The sequence below is a fragment of the Engystomops pustulosus genome, chromosome 11, assembly GCF_040894005.1.
Source record: "Engystomops pustulosus chromosome 11, aEngPut4.maternal, whole genome shotgun sequence".
Lineage (NCBI taxonomy): Eukaryota > Metazoa > Chordata > Amphibia > Anura > Leptodactylidae > Engystomops > Engystomops pustulosus.
This window is the reverse complement of record NC_092421.1, coordinates 40,353,655-40,370,094: the sequence shown is the minus strand read 5'-3', so window position 1 is coordinate 40,370,094 and position 16,440 is coordinate 40,353,655. Positions and strand designations below refer to the sequence as shown.

General features: G+C 46.9%; 1 long non-coding RNA gene across 1 annotated transcript in view; it reads left to right on the top strand.

Annotated features, from left to right (window-relative positions):
• LOC140105585 (uncharacterized) overlaps window positions 1-16,440 on the top strand; it is a 72,458-nt gene that overhangs the window by 21,171 nt on the left and 34,847 nt on the right. The window lies entirely within an intron of this gene.

Here is a 16,440-nt window from a genome sequence, read left to right as displayed (position 1 = left end):
ATACTCACATGCACCACGATGAAGACGATGAACTCCGGGGCACCTCGGCGGACTTTGGCGCAGCAGCGACACCTGGTGGACATCGGGCGCAGGACCCGAACGCTCGTCGGAGAAGCCGCCGCTGGAATGCGAATGGACCGGGTAAGTAAATGTGCCCCATTGTCTTGTAATCTAGTCTTGTTTTTATTTATGGAATTTAAAAATGGTAGCTTAAAAGCACAAAGCCAATTTACTCACTGCAGGGGGCAGAAACATGGGCAAAATATGTGTCTGGGTACAAAATGAGCATAGATGAAACCCAAATTCCGCTCTTCTTATACCCTGTTTTTTTACCAAAAAAATACTTTTAAAATTATGCAAATGAGCTTAAAGGGGCTTCCGGCTCCATAAACACCTACAGAGACCGCAGCCCCTCAGGCTCATTTGCATAATATATAAAGCCTTTTTTTCTTATAAACAATGGAATAGGAAGCTTTACCCCTTATCACCGACACTAGTTTTCAGCTCAATGACCAGACTCGATTTTTCAAATCTGCCCTGTCTCACGATAATTGGTTATAACTTCGGAACACTTTTACATATCCAGATGATTTTGAGAAAGTTTTCTCGTAACACATTGTGCTTCATGTTAGTTGTAAAATTTAAGTGATAAGTTTTGCGTTTAGTTCTGAAAAAAAATTGTCAAAAGTTTGTAAAAATTCTTCATTTTCCAAGTTTGAAATGTTCTGCTTTCCAGACAGGAAGTAAAACTACCCAAAAAGCTTGATAATTAACATTTACGGAATGTCTGCTTTCATCAATTTTTATTTTGGATTTTTAGCACTTTTTAACTCCCCGCTCACCGTAACAAAAAATAATATTTTATCTTTATTCTCTGCTTCACCACAATTACGGTGACATCTCATTTATATAGTTTTTCTTATCTTTGCTCAATTTTCCTGAGCAAAAGCAATATTGGGGAAATTGCATTGACAACTATTGACAACTTTTTAGGGCCATAACTTCTGTATTTTTCTGTTGTCAGATCTGGTTGAGGGCCGTGTGACATCACAGCCCGACACCGGCACTTTCTTTACCCGATGTCCCGAAATCTTCTTCTGATGCGCCGCTGTAGAAAGGCGTTGCGTCAGAAGAAGTACCCTTAATGACCGCCGTAAAAAGCCGATAGGGCGTTCATTAAGGGGTTAACTCCTCTCTGCTTTCTCGGTGACATTAGACGTCAACGGGTGCAAGGCCGGAGTCTGCTGCAACGTCTTTATACGTTGCTGCAGTTTTCTACTGCTCCAGAGCTAGCTGCGGGAGCAGGACCTGGTCTCCCGGTGTCAGAGACACCCGAAAACCCGAGGGAGATGCTGTTTGTTAATGCTTCTCCTTTCTTCGCTCCTCACAGCATCGCACTGAATGAGCGCGATGTATAGAGGAGTGGAGCTGCTGCCAGCTCCATAGACTTGGCGGTCACGTGATCGCCAGGTCAAAAGGGTTAAACAGAGCTGCTGGGTCTAATTAAACCCAGTCCAGCTCTGATCAGAGTCCCCAGTGACCGCTGGCCATTTCCCCTGTAACTGAAGTTCTTATAGATGCCTCTGTAATATAAAAAAAAAAAACACAGTGAAAATGTCCCACAGGGATCTTGTATGAGCTCATGGGGGACATATGAAGTAAAAATACACACACAAAATAAATATTAATAAATATTCATAAGCATACAATGACATTTCCTCATATAATAAAAAAAAATCCCCCGCTTCACTACAAAAGCATCGCCATAGTTGTCCCGTTTGCCTGAGACTGTACATATTGGGGCACACTTACTTACCCGTCCCATTGCGATCTCCGCCGTGCGTTGTCCGGCGAGGATTCAGGTCTGCCACAATTCACTAAGATCGTGCGTTCAATTTCCTGCATGTGTTGCCTCCCCCCACTGAGGTCCGCCGGAGTTCACCTTCTTCTTCCCGATGCATATAAGTGCTGATCTTGCGATACAATTTGCTTTTTAAATTCTGCTGTTTGTCCGAATCAGTCAGGTTGTCCGACGTCCACGCCCCCCGATTTGTGTTGCATGCAAGCCGGTGCCAATGCAGCATAATCTGATTGCGTGCAACATAAACCCGGGGCAATTCAACACAAAACGGAAAAAAACGACCGAAACAAAATAGGGAATTCAGTACTAATTTTCATTTTGAGTTAATTTGAAAATAAAAAAGGACTATATAAAGCCACTTTCCACTTTTAGCCCCAAATAAAATGATATTTATTATTTACAATAAGGTTTCCAAAGTGTTATGAATGAATTTCTTTTCACTTCATATCTTACTAATCGTCAGTTCAGTGGTCCCTTGTTCTCCTGGCTGGTTGCAATACCTGTAGTATGGACTCATACTATAGCAACCAGATAGTAATTGCATAACCCCTATCCAGCACGGCTAGCCTTTTATAATGATTAACCACTAGAGGGCACCCCTGGTCAACCTTGAAGATAATTAGTTATAAAGAATGCACACACTAATTTATACACATAGAGAAAGGAGTGATCCTTTTGTCTCTGTATAAATCATTAAATTGTCTTTTGGCTCTTTTGAGAACCCAGTCAGGATATTTTGATTCCTGCATGCTCGTACCAATTCTCTCTTTGGCAGATTCTTGACAACATGAAAGGGATGATGCGATTCTGCATGCAGAATTATGTTTGCTGCTGTAGGTTTTCTAAATGTACTGCTTGTTATCCTGTTGTTAATAATCTTAAAAGTAAGATTCTAGAAAGAGATGGAAACAAAATCTGAATGTACTGTAACTTGACGATTATAGTCATTTGAGTTCATATAAGACACTAAATTGGGAATGTCACATTGACGACCCACCCAAATCAGAAGGAGGTCGTTGATGTAACTGCCATACCAAATAATATCACCAAAAAATGGGTTTATGTTGTTGTAAATGTATTTTTCTTCCCACAAATTCATGAAGTTATTGGCAAGAGATAGAGAAAATTTTGCTCCCATGCTGGCGCTGGCCATTTCCCAGAATTCTTTATGAACCAGCCTCTTCCTGCACAGGCTGCCGGATCTTAGTACCTTGTGCCTTAGAGAAAGCTTTGTCTCATGCCCTGCACTGTTATTGTGATTTGACATAGTTCCGTTCCTGACTACACTCCTCTGCAGCCTGCCTTGACTTATTGCTATGTCCCCGACTCCGATCCCATGCTGCCCGTCATAACCTCCTACCTGTCCCCGTCTACGATTCTGCTCAACGTTACTGTACCTCACCTTGGCTGCCACCGCAGATAAAGTTGCACCTGTGGAACGACCTGGTGGTACCATGTCTCAGCAAGTCCATCCCGATTTGCGGAGGGCTCTGGTGAAAACCAGGTACCACTTAGATTACGGTCCCAGGTGTCGGTTTACGTCATCATTCGCTGTGGTCCAGTGGGTCCACTATCCCTGGAGCCTGATAATAAAATCCAGCCATGCACTCTGCCAAGGTTCCGCTATCTAAACTGGCTTTTCTTACTACCATTGTGTTCCAGAAGTCCCAGCAGATTGCCACAAGTTGAACAGCCCGGACAAATCACCGCCATTTTGCAGCAATTGATGGCGTCAAGCTCCTGCAGCTCCTCCTGCTACTCCGGTTAGCCTGCCTTCCACTGAACCTAGGCTGAGAATCTCCTTGCCATAAAGTATGATGGGGACCCCGAGTTGTGCAGGGGCTTTATCACCCAGTGTTTCATGCATATTGAGCTTATGCTGACTCACTTTGTCAAGGAACGGTCTAAGGTGGCATTCATCATCAGCCTCCTCTCCGGGAAGCCCCTGGCATGGGCTACATGGGACAGAAAAGACCCAGTTACAGCTGACTTCATCTCCTTCTTCACTGGGTTCCGGTCTGTCTTTGAGGAACCTGCACGGGCGTCTTCTGCTGAGACTGCACTTCAGTTCCATACTCTGGCCTCTGAGCTAGCTTGGAACGATGCAGCCCTGACTGCAACCTTTAAAAAGGGACTTTTGGGAAAGTTAAAGACGCGCTGTCTGCACGTGACCTGCTGTCTACTCTGAGTTGAGCTCATCTCTCTGGCCACTCGGATTGATATCCAGTTTTTGGTGCGCACTGATAGGCAATGTCTCGAACAAGAGCAAGTCCGGGTTCGACGGCTGCTTCACTTGGCTCCTGCCTTCCAAAGACTGCTTCAGTCTCCTGCTGTGACAGCTGCAGAGGAACCAATGCAGGTAGATAGAGCTCGGCTGTCTTCTCAGGAACATTTCAAGCGACACCTGGAGAACCTCTGCCTTTATTGTGCCAGCCTGGAACACTTATTCCAAACCTGTCCACTCCGTCCTCTTTGTAGGGAAACGCTTGCACCTAGGGTTCTTGGGAGAACAAAGCTTCTCCACGAAACTTTGTGGATGATGCTCTGGTCTCCCTGCATCACTTTCCTGTGGTCTGCCTCGAGAAGCTTCTGGTCATCTCCTCTGTCAGTGGCCAAATCCTCTCCCATCCGGTTCGGTACTGCACAGAACCTTTGTTCCTGCAAATCGGAGTGCTACCCCGTACCAGGTCTTCCCTCCTGCTGGGTCTTCCATGGTTGCAGCTCCATGTACCTGGGCTTAACTGGAAGACAGGGGGGATTCTTCACTGCGGATGTCATTGCCAGTCTCGCTGCATGGTGGTTCCTCATCCTGTACCTGTCATGGTCTCTTCTGTGGTCTCCAAGCTTTTGCAGATGTTTTTTCGAAGAAGCAAGCCAAGACTTTGCCACTGCACCGTCCCTACGACTGCCCTGTTGATTTGCTGCCGGGTACGTTTCCTCCTTGGGGTTCGGTATACCCACTCTCTGTGCCCGAAACTGCAGCTATGTCAGATTACATCAAAGAGAGCCTGCATAGGGGGTTCATACATAAATCCTCTTCTCCGTCTGGTGCAGGCTTCTTCTTTCTGATTAAAAAGGATGGGTCCCTCTGTCCATGTACTGTATAGACTATCGCAGTCTTAACAAGGTCACCGTTAAGAACTTCTATTCTTTGCCATTGATCACTGAACAGTTCGACCGCTTACGTGGAGCCAAGGTCTTCTCCAAACTGGACCTTCGTGGGACCTACAACCTCATCCGTATCCTTGACTGAGATGAGTGGAAGACCGCTTTTAATACTAGTGATAGACACCTTGAGTACCTGGTAATGCCGTTTGGACTCTGTAATACACCAGCTGTCTTCCAGGAGTTCGTCAATGACCTCTTCAGTAGGAGGGGGGGGGGGCAGTGCTTACCCAGAATTGCCAAAGGCTGAATGCTCACTTGAGGGTTTTTCTCTAAGACTTTCTCCTCCACAGAGAGGAATTACTTCATAGGAGACAGAGAACTACTGGCCATTAAACTTGCTCTGGAAGAATGGTGTTATCTTCTGGAGGGAGCTCACCATCCAGTCTGCGTGTATAAGAACCTCCTTTATCTCCAGACTGCTCAGCGCCTCAACCCACGGCAAGCCCGCTGGTCACTCTTCTTTTCACGTTTTTACCTCTTGATACAGTTCCTTCCTACTGAGAAGAATGTCAAGGCTGATGCCCTCTCTTGTGCCTCTTATGTAATTGGGGAAGAACCGGTTGTTGCTGCTCAAGTGGATCTTCGGCAGCTTCCTCCTGGCAAGACTTATGTCCAACCTGCAGTTCGAAAGAGGATTTTGACTTGGGAACATTGCTCTCATGGGTTTGGACACCCTGGAATGACCTGTTTCTATTGGTGGCCTTATCTGGTCAAAGATGTACAGGGTTTTGTGGGCTACTGCACTTCCTGTGCTTGTAATAAGCCATCTCGCCTCAAACCAGCTGGTCTACTACTACCAATACCCAGCCGCCCGTGGTCCCACGTGGCTATGGACTTCATCACGGATCTTCCATCTTCCTGTGGGAATACCGTCATCTGGGTGGTAACTGACCAGTTCTCCAAGATGTCACATTTTGTGCCTCTGCCAGGCCTGCTGTCATCCCCTCACCTTGCCAGCCTGTTCTTCACCCACATCTTCCGGCTACATGGACTTCCTGAGCACATCGTCTCTGTTTCTCCGCTTCTGGTGTTCTCTCTGCAGTCAACTTCAAGTAAAGTTGGATTTCTCTTCTGCGTACCACCCTCAGTCCAATGGACAGGTAGATAGAGTTAACCAGACTCTGGGATGCTTCCTCCGTCATTTTGTTTCTGCCTGTCAAGAGGACTGGTCCACATGCCCTGCGCTGTTATTGTGATTTCCCGTTGTGTCCCCGGTTCCATTCCTGACTACATTCCTCTGCTGCCTGCCTTGACATATTGCTACTTTTCCGACTCTGTTCCCATGCTGCCCGTCCTGACCTCCTGCCTGTCAGCATCACTGTACTTCCACGTGGCTGCCACCGCAGACAAAGCCACACCTGTGGAATGACCTGGTGGTACCACGCCGCAGCAAGTCCAACCTGCTTTGCGGCGTGCTCTGGTGAAAACCGGGTACCATTTAGATTCCAGTCCCAGGTGTCAACTTATGTCATCATCCGCAGTGGTCCATCCGCAGCCTGACAAGTGTGAACCTACAAATTTTAAAATCATGAAAATACAGAAATCTCTTTGAAAGAGAAGGTGTGTCCAGACTTTTGGTCTGTACTGGTACCCATAGGGAGAAAACTTAAGAATCCAGACAATGAATATTTAGAATGGCAGCTTAAAAACATGATAAAAATTCTCCCCAATATGTATGTAGCCAGAACACCGCCCCTCCCACTATATAGTATACAAGTGGTCAGCACACAGCTCCCATAGTATATAGGTAGTCAGCACACTGCCCCTTTAAAAAAAATAAATCCATACTCACCTTGCGGCACTCACCGCTGCTCCTCTTCCATCTTCAGCATCTCTGTGGCGCCCCCCGTTTTCTCCACTGGATTGTCCTGGGGCCACCGCCCACCCCGCCTGGCGGAAGAAACGGCCCTGATTGCTCATGCCTCTGTTAACTGTAATGTGCAAATGCCTTTAACTAATATAAAAAAATTACCGTATATTCCGGCATATAAGACGACTTTTGAAGACAGAAAAATCTTCTGTCTGGTCTGGGGTCGTCTTATACGCCGGTAATTGCCGCCATCTTGCCTGGGATCGCCGTCATCGGGGGCGGCGATCCGTCTCCATGGTAGCCTCGGGTCTTCCGAAGACCCGAGGCTATTTCGTTTTAACCCCTTCATTACAATGTGCTGATAGCACATTGTAATGAATGAGGAGGAAAATCCCCATATACTGCCATACTGTAGTATGGCAGTATATGATAGGATCGATCAGACAACCTAGGGTTAAAGTACCCTAGGGAGTCTGAAAAATAGTATAAATAAAAATTTAAAAAAGTTAAAAAAAAAAATTATAATAAAAAAACCTAAAATTTCAAATCACCCCCCTTTCCCTAGAACTGACATAAATATAAATAAACAGTAAAAATCATAAACACATCAGGTATCGACGCGTCCGAAAATGCCTGATCTATCAAAATATGATAACGTTTTTTTAATGCCTTTAACCCCGTAACGGAAAATAGCGCCCAAAGTCGAAAATGGCACTTTTTTGCCATTTTGAAAAATATAAAAAAATCTATAAAAATTGATCAAAAGGTCGTACAGTCCTAAAATTGATATAATTGAAAATATTATCAAATTTTGCAAAAAATGACACCACCCACAGCTCCGTAGACCAAAGTATAAAAAAGTTATTAGCGCCAGAAGTTGGCAAAATCAAAAAAATAATTGTTGTACAGGAGGTTTTCATTTTTGTTAATGTATGAAAACATTATAAAACCTATACAAATTTGGTATCCCCGTAATCGTACCGACCCAAAGAATAAAGTAGACATGTCATTTGGGGCGCTCAGTGAAAGACGTAATATCCAAGCCCACAAGAAAATGGCGCAAATGCGTTTTTTCACCATTTTCATTGCATTTGGAATTTTTTTCCCGCTTCTGAGTACATGGCATGGAATATTTAATAAAATAAAAATTTAAGGTACAGTATGGTAACATTTACAGTAAAATGGACGATGGTAATGTTGTTGTTGTATGCCTTATGTTTATGAGCGACAGTTTTCCTGCTATATACCTGCATGTCATAAGAATTTAAATTAAAAAAGGACCATGTTAAATTCAAATCTGTTTTTTTTTTTAAATTTTACCGGTGTTTTGTATGCGTTGGAAAAGGGGTAGTCTTATACGGCGAATATATATTAAACTCTATATTTTAACATGAAAGTAAAGGGGTCGTCTTATACACCAGGTCGTCTTATACGCCGGAATATACGGTAACTGTAAAAGTGCTATTTTTAGCATTTAAAGGGAATTTCTCATCTGTCATTTAATTCCCCTTACATATACATACATTTCTTCCATAGGATGTTCACATTTTTTTTAACCTGTCTTAAAAAAAACTGTTTCATTTACTTAAATTAAGTAATTTTTAGAGATGAGCGAACACTAAAATGCTCGGGTACTCGTTATTCGAGACGAACTTTTCCCGATGCTCGAGTGCTCGTCTCGAATAACGAACCCCATTGAAGTCAATGGGAGACTCGAGCATTTTTCAAGGGGACCAAGGCTCTGCACAGGGAAGCTTGGCCAAACACCTGGGAACCTCAGAAAAGGATGGAAACACCACGGAAATGGACAGGAAACAGCAGGGGCAGCATGCATGGATGCCTCTGAGGCTGCTTAAACGCACCATTATGCCAAAATTATGGGCAACAGCATGGCCATGACAGAGTGACAGAATGAAGCTAGATAGCATCTAAAACATGCAATAATTGACCCTGACACTATAGGGGACGGCATGCAGAGGCAGCGGCAGCAGGCTAGAGAGTGTCATGGCGACATACCCTAAATGGACTCAGGCTTCAAACCAATGGGTGGCAGAGAGGAACCAAAGGAGGTGAGCAAGAAGTGCTCAAATAATATCGGTACATGATAAAAGTTTGCCAGTATATTTTGTGGATTACACAGCAGGGTGGCGACAAAGTTAACATGGAAGCCATGAAAACAACCCAAAATTCTGCCTGACACAGCTCGTTTGATAAGGGGACCATGTATGGAGGCAGTGAACTAGTAGTAGATTAAAGGTGCTGCAGTTAAAACTATGTTAGTTGGATCTTGGCATGGAGCTGGCGCTCCGCTGCCAGGCGAGCTTTCGCCAATCCAAGCCCCTGTCTCTAGGCTACTCCCCAAACAGCACTTTTGTATAAGATCAAGTGTAGTAGCGTTCTTATAAGTTTAGGATATGCCGGGTGAGGGGAATGTAAACAGATACGCAAGAAGCGCATGATGCGCATGGAGCTGGCGCTCCGCTGCCAGGCGAGCTTTCGCCAATCCAAGCCCCTGTCTCTAGGCTACTCCCCAAACAGCACTTTTGTATAAGATCAAGTGTAGTAGCGTTCTTATAAGTTTAGGATATGCCGGGTGAGGGGAATGTAAACAGATGCGCAAGAAGCGCATGATGCGCATGGAGCTGGCGCTCCGCTGCCAGGCGAGCTTTCGCAAATCCAAGCCCCTGTCTCTAGGCTACTCCCCAAACAGCACTTTTGTATAAGATCAAGTGTAGTAGCGTTCTTATAAGTTTAGGATATGCCGGGTGAGGGGAATGTAAACAGATGCGCAAGAAGCGCATGATGCGCATGGAGCTGGCGCTCCGCTGCCAGGCGAGCTTTCGCAAATCCAAGCCCCTGTCTCTAGGCTACTCCCCAAACAGCACTTTTGTATAAGATCAAGTGTAGTAGCGTTCTTATAAGTTTAGGATATGGCGGGTGAGGGGAATGTAAACAGATGCGCAAGAAGCGCTGAAATAATATCCCTAAATGGTAAAAGTTTGCAAGTATATTTTGTGGATTACACAGCAGGGTGGCGACAAAGTTAACAACTTTGATGTGGAATCCATGAAAACAACCCAAATTTCTGCCAGACACACCTCGTTTGATAAAGGGACGATGTATGGAGGCAGCTATATGGACGACTTTTGGAGGTAGCAATGGAGACAACGTGTGGAGGCTGCTATGGAGACAATTTAATTTGGATAGTGCCTGTATGTGGCAGTCCCAAACATTTTTCAAACCAGAGGAGCAGGTAGGTGGCCCTCCAGTAAAATGGGATAGATTGAGTGCCTGTATGTGGCAGTCCCAAAAATTGTTCAAACCAGAGGAGCAGGTAGGTGGCCCTCCAGTAAAATGGAATAGATTGAGTGCCTGTATGTGGCAGTCCCAAAAATTGTTCAAACCAGAGGAGCAGGTAGGTGGCCCTGCAGTAAAATGGAATAGATTGAGTGCCTGTATGTGGCAGTCCCAAAAATGTTTCAAACCAGAGGAGCAGGTAGGTGGCCCTCCAGTAAAATGGGATAGATTGAGTGCCTGTATGTGGCAGTCCCAAAAATGTTTCAAACCAGAGGAGCAGGTAGGTGGCCCTCCAGTAAAATGGAATAGATTGAGTGCCTGTATGTGGCAGTCCCAAAAATTGTTCAAACCAGAGGAGCAGGTAGGTGGCCCTGCAGTAAAATGGAATAGATTGAGTGCCTGTATGTGGCAGTCCCAAAAATTCTTCAAACCAGAGGAGCAGGTAGGTGGCCCTCCAGTAAAATGGAATAGATTGAGTGCCTGTATGTGGCAGTCCCAAAAATTCTTCAAACCAGAGGAGCAGGTAGGTGGCCCTGCAGTAAAATGGAATAGATTGAGTGCCTGTATGTGGCAGTCCCAAAAATGTTTCAAACCAGAGGAGCAGGTAGGTGGCCCTCCAGTAAAATGGAATAGATTGAGTGCCTGTATGTGGCAGTCCCAAAAATTCTTCAAACCAGAGGAGCAGGTAGGTGGCCCTCCAGTAAAATGGAATAGATTGAGTGCCTGTATGTGGCAGTCCCAAAAATTGTTCAAACCAGAGGACCGGGTAGGTGGCCCTCCAGAAAAATGGAATAGATTGAGTGCCTGTATGTGGCACTCACAAAAATTGTTTCAAACAGAGGACCGGGTAGGTGGCCCTCCAGAAAAATTAAATGCATGAAGTATAGCAAGAGCCAGTGGGCCCTGTCAAAAAATAGCCATTTTCCTCTGCTTTACTGTACAAAGAGGAGGAGAAGGAGGAAAATGAGGAGGAGGAGGAGGAGTGGATCAATTATTCAGGTTGAGCTTCCTTCACCTGGTGGAGATTGGAAATTCTGAGAAATCCAGCCTTTATTCATTTTAATAAGCGTCAGCCTGTCAGCGCTGTCAGTCGACAGGCGTGTACGCTTATCGGTGATGATGCCACCAGCTGCACTGAAAACCCGCTCGGACAAGACGCTAGCGGCAGGGCAGGCAAGAACCTCCAAGGCGTACAGCGCCAGTTCGTGCCACATGTCCAGCTTTGAAACCCAGTAGTTGTAGGGAGCTGTGTGATCATTTAGGACGATGGTATGGTCAGCTACGTACTCCCTCACCATCTTTCTGTAAAGATCAGCCCTACTCTGCCGAGACTGGGGACAGGTGACAGTGTCTTGCTGGGGTGACATAAAGCTGGCAAAAGCCTTGTAAAGCGTACCCTTGCCAGTGCTGGACAAGCTGCCTGCTCGCCTACTCTCCCTCGCTACTTGTCCCGCAGAACTACGCACTCTGCCGCTAGCGCTGTCAGAAGGGAAATACTGTTTCAGCTTGTGCACCAGGGCCTGCTGGTATTCATGCATTCTCACACTCCTTTCCTCTGCAGGGATGAGAGTGGCAAGATTTTGCTTGTACCGTGGGTCCAGGAGAGTGAACACCCAGTAATCGGTGCTGGAATAAATTCTTTGAACGCGAGGGTCACGGGATAGGCAGCCTAGCATGAAATCTGCCATATGCGCCAGAGTACCAACGCGTAAGAATTCACTCCCCTCACTGGCCTGACTGTCCATTTCCTCCTCCTCCAACTCCTCCAACTCCTCTTCTTCTGCCCATACACGCTGAACAGTGAAGGACTCAACAATGGTCCCCTCTTGTGTCTCGCCAACATTCTCCTCCTCTTCCTCCTCATCCTCCTCCACCTCCACCTCCTCCGATATGCGCTGAGAAACAGACCTCAGGGTGCTTTGGCTATCAACAAGGGAATATTCTTCCCCCGTCTCTTGTGACGAGCGCAAAGCTTCCGACTTCATGCTGACCAGAGAGTTTTTCAACAGGCCAAGCAGCGGGATGGTGAGGCTGATGATGGCGGCATCGCCACTGACCATCTGTGTTGACTCCTCAAAGTTACTCAGCACCTGACAGATATCAGACATCCACGTCCACTCCTCATTGTAGACTTGAGGAAGCTGACTGACCTGACTACCAGTTCTGGTGGAAGTTGACATCTGGCAGTCTACAATCGCTCTGCGCTGCTGGTAAACTCTGGATAACATGGTCAGTGTTGAATTCCACCTCGTGGGCACGTCGCACAACAGTCGGTGAGCGGGCAGTTGGAGGCGGCGCTGCGCTGCCCTGAGAGTGGCAGCATCTGGGCTGGACTTCCTGAAATGCGCACAGATGCGGCGCACCTTCGTGAGCAAATCAGACAGATTGGGGTATGTCTTGAGGAAACGCTGCACTATCAGATTTAACACATGGGCCAGGCATGGCACATGTGTCAGTCTGCCGAGTTGCAGAGCCGCCACCAGGTTACGGCCGTTGTCACACACAACCATTCCCGGCTTGAGGTTCAGCGGTGCCAGCCACAGATCAGTCTGCGCCGTGATGCCCTGTAATAGCTCTTGGGCGGTGTGCCTTTTGTCGCCTAGGCTCAGCAGTTTGAGCACCGCCTGCTGTCGCTTAGCGACGGCACTGCTGCTGTGCCTAGAGCTACCGACTGATGGCGCCGTGCCCACGGATGGTAGTTCGGAGGAGGAGGTGGAGGAGGGGTGGGAGGAGGAGGAGGCATAGTAGGCCTGAAACACCTGGACCGAGGTAGGCCCCGCAATCCTCGGCGTCGGCAGTATATGAGCAGCCCCAGGGTCAGTCTCGGTCCCAGCCTCCACCAAGTTAACCCAATGTGCCGTCAGCGATATATAGTGGCCCTGCCCGGCAGCACTCGTCCACGTGTCCGTGGTCAGGTGGACCTTGTCAGAAACGGCGTTGGTCAGGGCACGGATGATGTTGTCTGACACGTGCTGGTGCAGGGCTGGGACGGCACATCGGGAAAAGTAGTGGCGGCTGGGGACCGAATACCGAGGGGCGGCCGCCGCCATGAGGTTGCGAAAGGCCTCGGTCTCTACTAGCCTATAGGGCAGCATCTCCAGGCTAAGCAATCTGGAGATGTGCACATTAAGGGCTTGGGCGTGCGGGTGGGTTGCACTATATTTGCGTTTCCGCTCCAGCGTCTGGGGTATGGAGAGCTGAACGCTGGTGGATGCTGTGGAGGATCGTGGAGGCGACGATGGGGTTTTTGGGCCAGGGTCCTGGGCAGGGGGCTGACTAGCAGCTGACACAGGGGAAGGAGCAGTGGTGTGCACGGCCGGAGGTGAACGGGCTTGTTGCCACTGAGTGGGGTGCTTAGCATTCATATGCCTGCGCATACTGGTGGTAGTTAAGCTAGTAGTGGTGGAACCCCTGCTGAGCCTGGTTTGGCAAATGTTGCACACCACAGTCCGTCGGTCATCCGGTGTTTCCTTAAAGAACCTCCACACTTCTGAAGATCTAGCCCTCGCCGCAAGAGCCCTCACCACGGGAGCTTCACTAGTTGACAGTGGCGCTGATGCACCAGCTCTGGCCCTGCCTCTCCGTCTGGCCCCACCACTGCCTCTTCCAACCTGTTCAGGTCGAGGACTCTCCTCCGTCTCAGAAGCACTGTGTTCACCCGGCCTCTCAACCCAGCTTGGGTCTGTCACCTCATCATCCTCCGATCCCTCAGTCTGCTCCCCCCTCGGACTTCCTGCCCTGACAACAACTTCCCCACTGTCTGACAACCGTGTCTCCTCATCGTCGGACACCTCTTTACACACTTCCACTACGTCAAGAAGGTCATCATCACCCACAGACTGTGACTGGTGGAAAACCTGGGCATCGGAAAATTGCTCAGCAGCAACCGGACAAGTGGTTTGTGACTGTGGGAAGGGTCCAGAAAACAGTTCCTCAGAGTATGCCGGTTCAAATGGCAAATTTTCCTGGGAGGGGGCAGACTGGGGGGGAGGAGGCTGAGGTGCAGGAGCTGGAGGAGTGGGGATTTCGGTGACATGGGTGGACTGCGTGGAAGACTGACTGGTGGTGGACAAATTGCTCGAAGCATTGTCAGCAATCCACGACATCACCTGTTCGCACTGTTCTGGCCTCAACAGTGCTCTACCACGAGTCCCAGTAACTTCAGACATGAACCTAGGGAGTGTAGCTCTGCGGCGTTCCCCTGCTCCCTCATCAGCAGGTGGTGTCTCACCCCGCCCAGGACCACGGCCTCTGACCCCTGCAGTAGTTGGACGCCCACGTCCCCGCCCTCGTCCTCTACCCCTAGCCCTGGGGTTAAACATTTTTAAAATGAGAGTTATAACTTTTTTTTTTTTTTTACTTTTTTTTTTTTTTTTTGTGTGTTTTTTTGTGTTTTTTGTTTTTTTTTGTGTTTTTTGTTTTTTTTTGAGTTTTTAGAACCAAACAATCCTATCCTATTGCTATGGCTATTTTCTAGCCAAGTATCAAAGGAAGCACACTACTATGCCAGATGAGATGACACTGAGTTATTGCCTAATAGAAATCCAACCCCTACTGAATTTTGCCACTTCAGCCTTTGCTATGGATATGTGCGCCACTAAGCGCAGAACACAGCGGTCGCAAGTCTCACTACAAATTGCTCAGAATTGGCAAGTACATGCACTGCAGAAACTACAGCCACCAGCAGATCAACCAGAAATCAAATATATAGAACGCTACTGTAGGCTTCAAGAAGCTATTTGTATTCTCCTATGGCTATTTTCTAGCCAAGTATCAAAGGAAGCACACTACTATGCCAGATGAGATGACACTGAGTTATTGCCTAATAGAAATCCAACCCCTACTGAATTTTGCCACTTCAGCCTTTGCTATGGATATGTGCGCCACTAAGCGCAGAACACAGCGGTCGCAAGTCTCACTACAAATTGCTCAGAATTGGCAAGTACATGCACTGCAGAAACTACAGCCACCAGCAGATCAACCAGAAATCAAATATATAGAACGCTACTGTAGGCTTCAAGAAGCTATTTGTATTCTCCTATGGCTATTTTCTAGCCAAGTATCAAAGGAAGCACACTACTATGCCAGATGAGATGACACTGAGTTATTGCCTAATAGAAATCCAACCCCTACTGAATTTTGCCACTTCAGCCTTTGCTATGGATATGTGCGCCACTAAGCGCAGAACACAGCGGTCGCAAGTCTCACTACAAATTGCTCAGAATTGGCAAGTACATGCACTGCAGAAACTACAGCCACCAGCAGATCAACCAGAAATCAAATATATAGAACGCTACTGTAGGCTTCAAGAAGCTATTTGTATTCTCCTATGGCTATTTTCTAGCCAAGTATCAAAGGAAGCACACTACTATGCCAGATGAGATGACACTGAGTTATTGCCTAATAGAAATCCAACCCCTACTGAATTTTGCCACTTCAGCCTTTGCTATGGATATGTGCGCCACTAAGCGCAGAACACAGCGGTCGCAAGTCTCACTACAAATTGCTCAGAATTGGCAAGTACATGCACTGCAGAAACTACAGCCACCAGCAGATCAACCAGAAATCAAATATATAGAACGCTACTGTAGGCTTCAAGAAGCTATTTGTATTCTCCTATGGCTATTTTCTAGCCAAGTATCAAAGGAAGCACACTACTATGCCAGATGAGATGACACTGAGTTATTGCCTAATAGAAATCCAACCCCTACTGAATTTTCCCACTTCAGCCTTTGCTATGGATATGTGCGCCACTAAGCGCAGAACACAGCGGTCGCAAGTCTCACTACAAATTGCTCAGAATTGGCAAGTACATGCACTGCAGAAACTACAGCCACCAGCAGATCAACCAGAAATCAAATATATAGAACGCTACTGTAGGCTTCAAGAAGCTATTTGTATTCTCCTATGGCTATTTTCTAGCCAAGTATCAAAGGAAGCACACTACTATGCCAGATGAGATGACACTGAGTTATTGCCTAATAGAAATCCAACCCCTACTGAATTTTGCCACTTCAGCCTTTGCTATGGATATGTGCGCCACTAAGCGCAGAACACAGCGGTCGCAAGTCTCACTACAAATTGCTCAGAATTGGCAAGTACATGCACTGCAGAAACTACAGCCACCAGCAGATCAACCAGAAATCAAATATATAGAACGCTACTGTAGGCTTCAAGAAGCTATTTGTATTCTCCTATGGCTATTTTCTAGCCAAGTATCAAAGGAAGCACACTACTATGCCAGATGAGATGACACTGAGTTATTGCCTAATAGAAATCCAACCCCTACTGAATTTTCCCACTT